This window comes from Vombatus ursinus, unplaced genomic scaffold (genome assembly GCF_900497805.2).
Source record: "Vombatus ursinus unplaced genomic scaffold, bare-nosed wombat genome assembly UNPS02014812.1, whole genome shotgun sequence".
NCBI lineage: Eukaryota > Metazoa > Chordata > Mammalia > Diprotodontia > Vombatidae > Vombatus > Vombatus ursinus.
In genome coordinates, this window is record NW_020954590.1 from 81,245,062 (window position 1) to 81,253,925 (window position 8,864).

The window sequence follows — 8,864 nt, forward strand, 5'->3', positions numbered from 1 at the left end:
ATGGCATCCTGTAATGAAGGTACCAGCTCTGGCTCCACCAGTTTGACTTCTGCAACCGGCACTGCCTCCCGCAAAGGAAAAGGCAAAAGCAGCTTGGGAGATTCAGCTGTGAAGGAAGTGCAGATCAACAGATTGGTTATTTTGAAAATAATTATACATTACCAAGAAGAAGGACAGGGAATGAAGTTGTCCAGGGAGTACTTTTGGGTCTGGTGGCAGAAGACAGACTTGAAATCACCAATTGTTTTCTCTTTCCCCAACACTCAGAGGATGATGCTGATTTTGATAAAATCCAATATCAGATGGAAATGATGCTCAGCCTTCAGCACATAAATATCAATCATCTTCATGTTGGTTGGTACCAGTCAACATACTATGGCTCTTTTGTCACCCATGTTCTCCTGGATTCCCAATTCAGTTATCAACCTGCAATTGAAGAGTCTGTAGTTCTCATCTATGATACCATAAAAACTGCTCAAGGGTCTCTATCTTTGAAGATTTATAGGTTGACTCCTAAGCTGATTGAAGTTTTTAAAGAGAAAGATTTTTCTCCTGAAGAATTGAAAAAAGCAAACATCACCTTTGAACACATTTGAAGAAGTGCCGATTACAGTTAAAAATTCACATCTGATCAATGTACTAATGTGGAAATTAGAAAAGAAATCAGCTGTGGCAGATAAACATGAATTGCTCAGTCTAGCTAGCAGTAATCACCTGGGGAACAGCCTGCAATTGTTGATGGATAGAGTGGATGAAATGAGTCAGGATACTGTTAAATATTACACCTATGTGAGAAAAATCAGTGATCATCAACAATGGAAACATTAGTATCAGCAATGCTGTCAGCAGAAGAATATACAGCACCAGAGCAGAGGAGAACCTCCTCTTCCTGAAGAGGACATGTCTAAGTTCTTCAAACCTCCTCAGCCACCTGCTAGGATGAATTCATTCCTTATCACAGGCCAAATTAACAGTTACAGCCAAAACATCAAAGAGTTCACTGCATAGAACTTGGGCAAACTCTGCATGACTCAGGCTCTCCAAGAGGAAGAGAAAGAGGAAACCCATGACTTCTGGTTTGATAAGCTATTTCCAGAAAAGGTGTGAATACTTATTCTGAGATTACCTACAGAGAACTCTTCCAAGAAATAGAATTTTTTTAAAAATTTTGTTATTAATTTATTTTGATTTATCAACAATCATTTCCATAAGCTTCTGAGTTTTAAATGTTTCTCTCCCTTCCTCTCCTCCTTCCTCTCCAAGATGGTGCATAATCTGATATAGGCTATACATATATATTCCTATTAAACATATTTTCACATTAGTCATGTTAAAGAAAGAAGTAGAACCAATAGGAGGAATCACAAGAAAGAGGAAACAAAACAAAACAAGAAAAAAATAGCAAAGAGTATGCTTTGATCTGCATTCAAGCTTCATAGTTTCTTCTTTGCATGTGGATAGCATTTTCCATCATGAGACTTTTGGAGATCCTTGCATTGCTGAGATCCTTTAGATCCTTGCATAGCTGAGAAGGGCTAAGTCTATCAAAGTTAGTCATCGCACAACGTGGCTGTTACTGTGTACAACATTCTCCTGGTAGAATTTTTTAATGAAAATGACAGTACTCATTTGATATCATTAACTCACTTTGACAGTAAAATTGTTCCTATGAAAAAATAAAATTTGTTTTTAAAATTTAAAAAAAATCCCCAATTGAGGACCAAATTAGAAATCTGAAAATCAAATGTGAGATTATTAAAACTGAAAGTAAGAAAAAAAAAACTATTGAGCTAATATATAAAACTAGGAGCTGGTTTTCTGGGATAAGGGTGGGAAAAAATAAGATAGATTAGCCATTGATTAATTTGATTTAAAAAAGAAAGAAGAAAAGCAAATATCCAGTATCAAAAAAGAAAAGGGTGAAATTACCACCAACAAAGAAGAAATTAAAACAATAATCAGGAATTATTTTGCTAAATTATATGTCAACAAATCTGATAATCTGAGCAAAATCAATGAATATTTATTAAAGTATATATTACCTAGATTAACAGATATGAAAATGGAATGCCTAAATAATCCTATCTTAGAAAAAGAAATTTAACAAGCCATTAATGAATGCCATAAGAAAAAAATCCCCAGGGGCAGACAGGTTCACAAATGAATTCTACAAAACATTTAAAGAATAATTAATTCCAATACTACATAAACTATTTGAAAAAATAAGCAAAGAAGGAGTACTATCCAACTAATTTTATGACACAAATATGGTGCTGATCCCTAAACCAGGAAGAACTAAAACAAAGAAAGAAATTTTTAAATCAATTTCCCTAATGAATATTGATGCAAAAATTTTGACCAAAATATTAGCAAGGCAATCACAATAATATATATCAAGGATTATACACTATGACAAGCTGAGATTTATACCAGGAATGGAGAATTTGTTCAATATTAGGAAAACTATCAACATAATTGACCATATCAATAACAAAACTAACAGAAATCATGATTACCTCAATAAACGCTGAAAAGGCTTTTAACAAAATATAGCACCCATTCCTGTTAAAAACAATAGAGAGCTTCAGAATAAAGGGAACATTCTTTAAACTGATAAGCAGTATCTATCTAAAACCATCATGAAGCACCATCTGTAATGTGGATAAGCTAGAAGACTTCCCAGGAAAATCAGGGGTGAAGCAAAAATTTCCATTATCACCACTACTATTCAATATAGTACTAGAAATGTTAGCTACAGTAATTAAAAAGAAAATAAATAGAACAAATTAGAATCGGTAATGAGAAAACAAAACTAACACTCCTTGCAGAGGATATGATGGTATACTTAGAGAACCCTTGAGCATCAACTAAAAAACTTCTTGAAATAATCAACAACTTCGGCAAAGTTGTAGGATATAAGCAAATCCACATAAATCATCAGCATTTCTTTATATGACTGACAAAGCCCATCAGCAAGAGATAGAAAAAGAAATTCCATTTAAAATAACTGTAAATGATATAAAATACTTGGAGGTCTACCTGCCAAGACAAACCTAGCAACTATATGAACGTAATTACAAAATACTTTTCACATAAATAAAGGCAGATCTAAAAATGGGAAAATTTCAATTGTTCATGGGTAGGTCAAACCAATATAATAAAATGACAATTCTACCTAAGTTAATTTGCTTATTCAGTGCCATATAACCCAAACTACCAAAAATTATTCCATAGAGATGAAAAAATAACAACAAAATGCATCTGGAAGAACAAAAATCAAGAATATCATGAGAATTAGTGAAAAAAGATACAAAGGAAGGTGACCTAGCAATACCAGATGTCAAACTATATCATAAAGAAGTAATTATCAAAACTATCTGGTACTTCTAAGAAATGGAGTGGTGTATCAGTGGAATAGATTTGGTACACACAAGATACAGTCATAAATTATCATAGTAACCTAATGATTAATAAATCCAATGACCCCAGCCTTTGGGTTAAGAACTCACCCTTTGACCAAAACTGCTAGGAAAACTAGAAAACAATAGGCCACAAACTAGGTATAGACCAATATTTCACACCCTATATCAAGATAAGGTCAAAATGGGTACATGATTTAGACAGAAAGAGTGATACCATAAGTAAATTAGAAGGGCAAGGAATAATCTACCTGTCAGATCCATGGAGAATAGAAGAATTAATGACCAAACAGGAGAGGGAGAGCATTACAAAATGTAAAATGGATATTTTGGATTATATTAAATTAAAAAAGGTTTTGCATGAACAAAACTAATGCAACCAAAATTAGAAGGAAAACAGAAAGCTATCTTTACAGAAATGTTACTTTACAGCAAGTATCTCTGATAAAGGCCTCATTTCTCAAATTTATAGAGAACCGAGTCAAATTTATAAGAATACAAGGCATTCTCCAATTGATAAATTGTCGAATGATATGAACAGGAAGTTTGCAGATGAAGAAATCAAAACTATCTATAAGAATATGAAGAAGTGCTCTAAATCACTTTTGATTAGAGAAATGCAAATTAAAATCACTCTGAGCTACCACTTCACATCTGTAGATTGGCTAAAATGACAAAAAAGAAAATGATAAATGTTGGAATGGATATGGGAAAATTGGGACACTAATGTATTGTTGATGGAGTTGTGAATTGATACAACCATTGTGGAGAGCAATTTGGAGGTATACCCAAAGGGCAACCACACTGTGCATACTCTTTGGTCCAGTAATACCACTACTAGGTCTATATCCCAAAGAGATGACAAAAAGGGAAAAGGACCGACTTTTTCAAGAATATAGCAGCCCTTTTTGTGGTGACAAAATATTGGAAATTGAGGGGATGCCCATCAATCGGAGAATGGCTGAACAAGCTGTGGTATATGAATGCAATTCAATTCTATTGTGTAATAAGAAATGATAAACTGGCAGATTATAGAAAAAAAAACAAAACCTGGAAAGACTTGTACAAACTGATGCAAAGTGAAATGAGCAGAACCAGGAAAACATTGTATACAGTATCAGCAACATTGTGTGATCATCAACTGTGAATGATTCAGCTCTTCTCAGCAACACAATGATGCAAGACAAGTACAAAGTAGTCACAAAGGAAAATGCTATCCACATACAGATGAAGAACTGATGGACTCTGAATGCAAATAGAAGCATACTTTTTTCACTTTAATATTTTTTGTGTTTTTTTCCTTTTGATCTGTATCTTTTCTCACAGCTATGACTAATATGGAAATATGTTTTACATGATATCACATGTATAACCTATATTGAATTGCCTACAATTTTAGGAAGATGGGAGGAAAGGAAGGAGAGAGAAAAATTTGGAGCTCAAAATCTTGTAAAAATGAATGCTAAACACTTCTAGGGCTATATTCTAAAAAGATCATACAAATGAGGAAAGGACCCATGTGTACAAAAATATTTGTAGTAGCTCTTTTTGTGGTGGCAAAGAATTAGAAATTGAGAGGATGCCCATTGATTGGGGAATGGCTGAACAAGTTGCAGTATATGAATGTAATGGAATACTATTGTGCTATAAGAAATGATGAGCAGGCAGACTTCAAAAAAACCTGGAAATACTTGTATGGTTTGATGCTGAGTGAAGTGAGCAGAACCAGAAGAACGTTGTACACAGTAACAGCCATGCTGTATGATGACTAATATTGATAGACTTAACCCTTCTCAGCAATACAAGGATCTAAGACATCTCCAAAAGCCTCATGACGGAAAATGCTATCCACATTAAAAGAAGGAAATATGGAGTTTGAATGCAGATCGAAGCATGCTATTTGCTATTTTTTTTCTTCTGTTGTGTTTTGTTTCCTCTTTCTGGTGGTTCCTCTTATTGGTTCTAATTCCCACATACAACATCACTAATGTGAAAATATGTTTAATGGGAATACATATGTATAACATATCAGATTGTGTGCCATTTTGGGGAAGGAGGTGGGGGGGAATTTAAAACTGAAAAGCTTATGGAAGTGATTGTTGATAAAGCAAAATAAATTAATAAAAAATGAATACTAAAAATTGTCTTGACATATAATTGGGAAAAATAAAATACTATTAAACAAAATTAAGAAGGAAATATTATAATAAAAGACATTAATTTTTTTAAAAGACATTAATTTAAAACATAAAAATAAAGTAAATTGAATTCCTTCCCTATTCTGTAGTTGCACTGCCACCCTCTCTAGTTCATGCACTCAGCAGTGATTTACCTGGACTATTGTATTATATTCCTAATTCATTTCCCTGCCTCCCATCTTCTTTGCTTTTAATTTGCCTTTCAAGTCTATTCTTCACACCTGTCAAAATTATCCTTTTAAGTCATAACTCTAACCATGTTGTTCATTTGTTCAAAAACTTTTCAAGAGCTCCATAATGCCTGTCAGAGTAAAATGCAAATTTCTTAGACTAACATTTGAGACCCCTTGCTAAGCAGCTTAAGCTTGCCTTTTCTAACTCACTTCACTCTATTCCTTATATGTATTTTATCTTCAGCTGTCTCTTTACCCTTCTCTTTCTTCTGTCTCCAAATTTGTCGCATGCTGGGAAGGCATTCCTTACCTATCTCCATTTGCAGCATTTTTTTTTCTATTCCTTCAATGCTCAATTTGTAGGTCACCTCTTCTATAAACTATTCTCTTATCTCCTCACCTGAAAGGTAGGTTTTCCTCATCAACTTTTAAATATATCTGTCTCTGGTCTACATATAGCATGCTGAGTTAACTGAGTAAATAATATCAGAATCATGTTAATCTTACAGGTGCATTCAAATTTCTTGGTTCTTCTATCTGAAAAATCCAATATGACATTGCTTCTTGTTTCCTGGTAAGTGATATTTCTTCACTTCTTGTGGCAGCTAGAAATAATTTTGCTCATCTTGTACCTTTGGAATTTAATTATATTTCTAGTTAAGCTAATTTTTGGATTTTTCTTTGGGGAGGGGCAGCTCTGGATTCTTTATAATTATATTTTTAAAATTTATTTTTTTTTGCCAATTTACAAAAGTTTCATTTGACAATTTGATAAAACATGGAGCCCAGATTCTTCCATTTTTAAAGTTCTTTTGGTCATCAATAATCTTGAAGTTACTAATCCATGTCAATCATTATATCTTCATGATTTTCAATAGTTTGCAAAATTCAGTATTTTTTTTGAATCTGCATTTCTAGCTACTATGAATTTTAGCTAATATCTTTTTCTGCTATCATAAGCCTACTTGCTTCTATTGATTTTTCTACTGTATTCAACATTTCATTATTGTCATCATTATATATGTATAATATGTATACACATATATAATACACAGATGTATAGGTAAATCATGTGTGTGATATGTGTGTAGGTACATACATATATGTAGATTCACATATATACATATATGGAGAAGGTGCAAGCCTACAGTGGTAGAAGGAGTTTAATCACCCAGGAGTTTCTCTATAGCAATAGAAATGAAATCATAGGTTTAGTGCTTACCCCTACCTTATTATAAATACATAATATGTGTGGGTATATGTATGTGCATATATATGTCTCAATGTAGCATATGTATATGTATATTATGTATGTATGTGTGAATGTAGGAATATCCTTAATTTGAGGCTTTTACATAGAGTGGGAAACATGGCAACATTCAACAAGAAGTAGGGTTTGTTTTGGGGTTGACTGCTTCAGAACATTGTTATGTGTCTTGACAGATGCCACCAAGTATCCTGTAATGGTCAGAAGAAGAAATGAACAGTGGTGATTGGTAATTTTTTCCTAAGGGAGTACCAAGGAAACTATTTATTGACCTTACATAAATAATAGAGAGCTCTTAATGTACCTAGGTCATGAAGTAAAGACTCCTTAGAATTTCAAAGTGATGACTACTCCTGGTGATTTATATGGGAACAAATAATACTTCATGAAGCAATTAAGAAAGCATTGCTAAGGACTATAAGCTCTTAACTTAAATTAAAAAAAAAAACGAGACAAGACAACAGCAAAACTGAAGCTCTTAGTGAGTGAGTGGTATGTTTTTTATCACTATAGCCAATTTGACCATAAATGGGATTTGGATTTCTGGACCTGTCTTAAAAGATTGATATGAAGACCTGGGCTTCTGGAAGTCAAGATGGCAGAGTAAGCAGTAAATCATCATAATTCTCCCATATTCACCTGCAAACAACCATAAAATAAAAACCTCAAACAAATCCTGTAATAGCAAAACCAGGAAAAATATGGGATGAAACAATCTTTTAGCCCAAGAAACTTGGAAGATTGGCAGCAAAGATCTGACTCACATAGGTAAATGGGGAACACAGCCTAGGACAGGAATCATCCCAGCAAGCCAGCAGCAAGCTCCTCAGCAAACCAGTGGAGATCCTGAGCCCCAGTGTGGTGGAGCAGGCAAACACCAACACCAGGACCCCCCCACAGGCCTCAGCATAGCCAGGGGGATGGGCAGACTCCAGCTCTGAGAACCACCAAATTCTTCAGCATTGTCCCAGGCAAACAGGTAGCATGTAGTGGGCAGATTGCCAGTGCTTCAGTGTAACCTCGGGGAAACACAGAAATACCCCACTAGCCTCAGTACACTCTAGATATCACCACTAGGACCCCAGCTAGGTCAATCATTGTATCCTTCTATTTTGTTGAATTACCATGATAAGCTGCCATGAAACATTGTTTCATGAAATGGAAGGATTTCAAACTTCATAAGGAAAAGACCAAAACCAAACCAAAAATTTCACCTCCAATATCAAGATTCAAGTTAAGCATAAACAGGTAAAAAGGTAAAAGAAAACATAAGGGATTCAATAGAGCTAAACTATTTATATTCTTACATAGAAAGATGATACTTATAATTCTTAAAAATTGTATCACTTATAGTACAATTAGAAGGAATATACATAGACAGAGAGTATGGGTATTAGGTGAATTTGAAGGAATGACATTAAAAAAATTAATGGATGAGAGAAAGGAGTACAATGGGTAGAGAAGGAAGGGAGAGGTAAAATGGGGTAAATTATTTCACATGAAGAGGTGTGAAAGACCTATTGTAGTGGAGTGGAAAATGGGAGGGTGGGTGATAAGCATTGCTTAAAACTTACTCTCATCAATATTGGCTCAAAAAGATAATATACATAACCAATTAAGTATAGACGATACTTGCAATTCTTAAAAAACTGTGCCACTAATGGTTGGTTGGTGTTGTCCTTCCTTATCAAAGAAGAACAAAATGATATCACTATGTTAGAGTCAAGTCACAGTGCATCCAACTGTGGCTGGTCAGACCAATATGAGCTTAGAATACCCTACCACAGATTAAGCACAAATAGTTCAT

The 8,864-nt window shown here is 34.1% G+C and overlaps 1 pseudogene; it reads left to right on the plus strand.

Moving 5' to 3' along the window:
• On the plus strand, window positions 1-1,107 carry LOC114054002 (annotated as a pseudogene).
• Window positions 1,108-8,864: the final 7,757 nt, after the last annotated feature.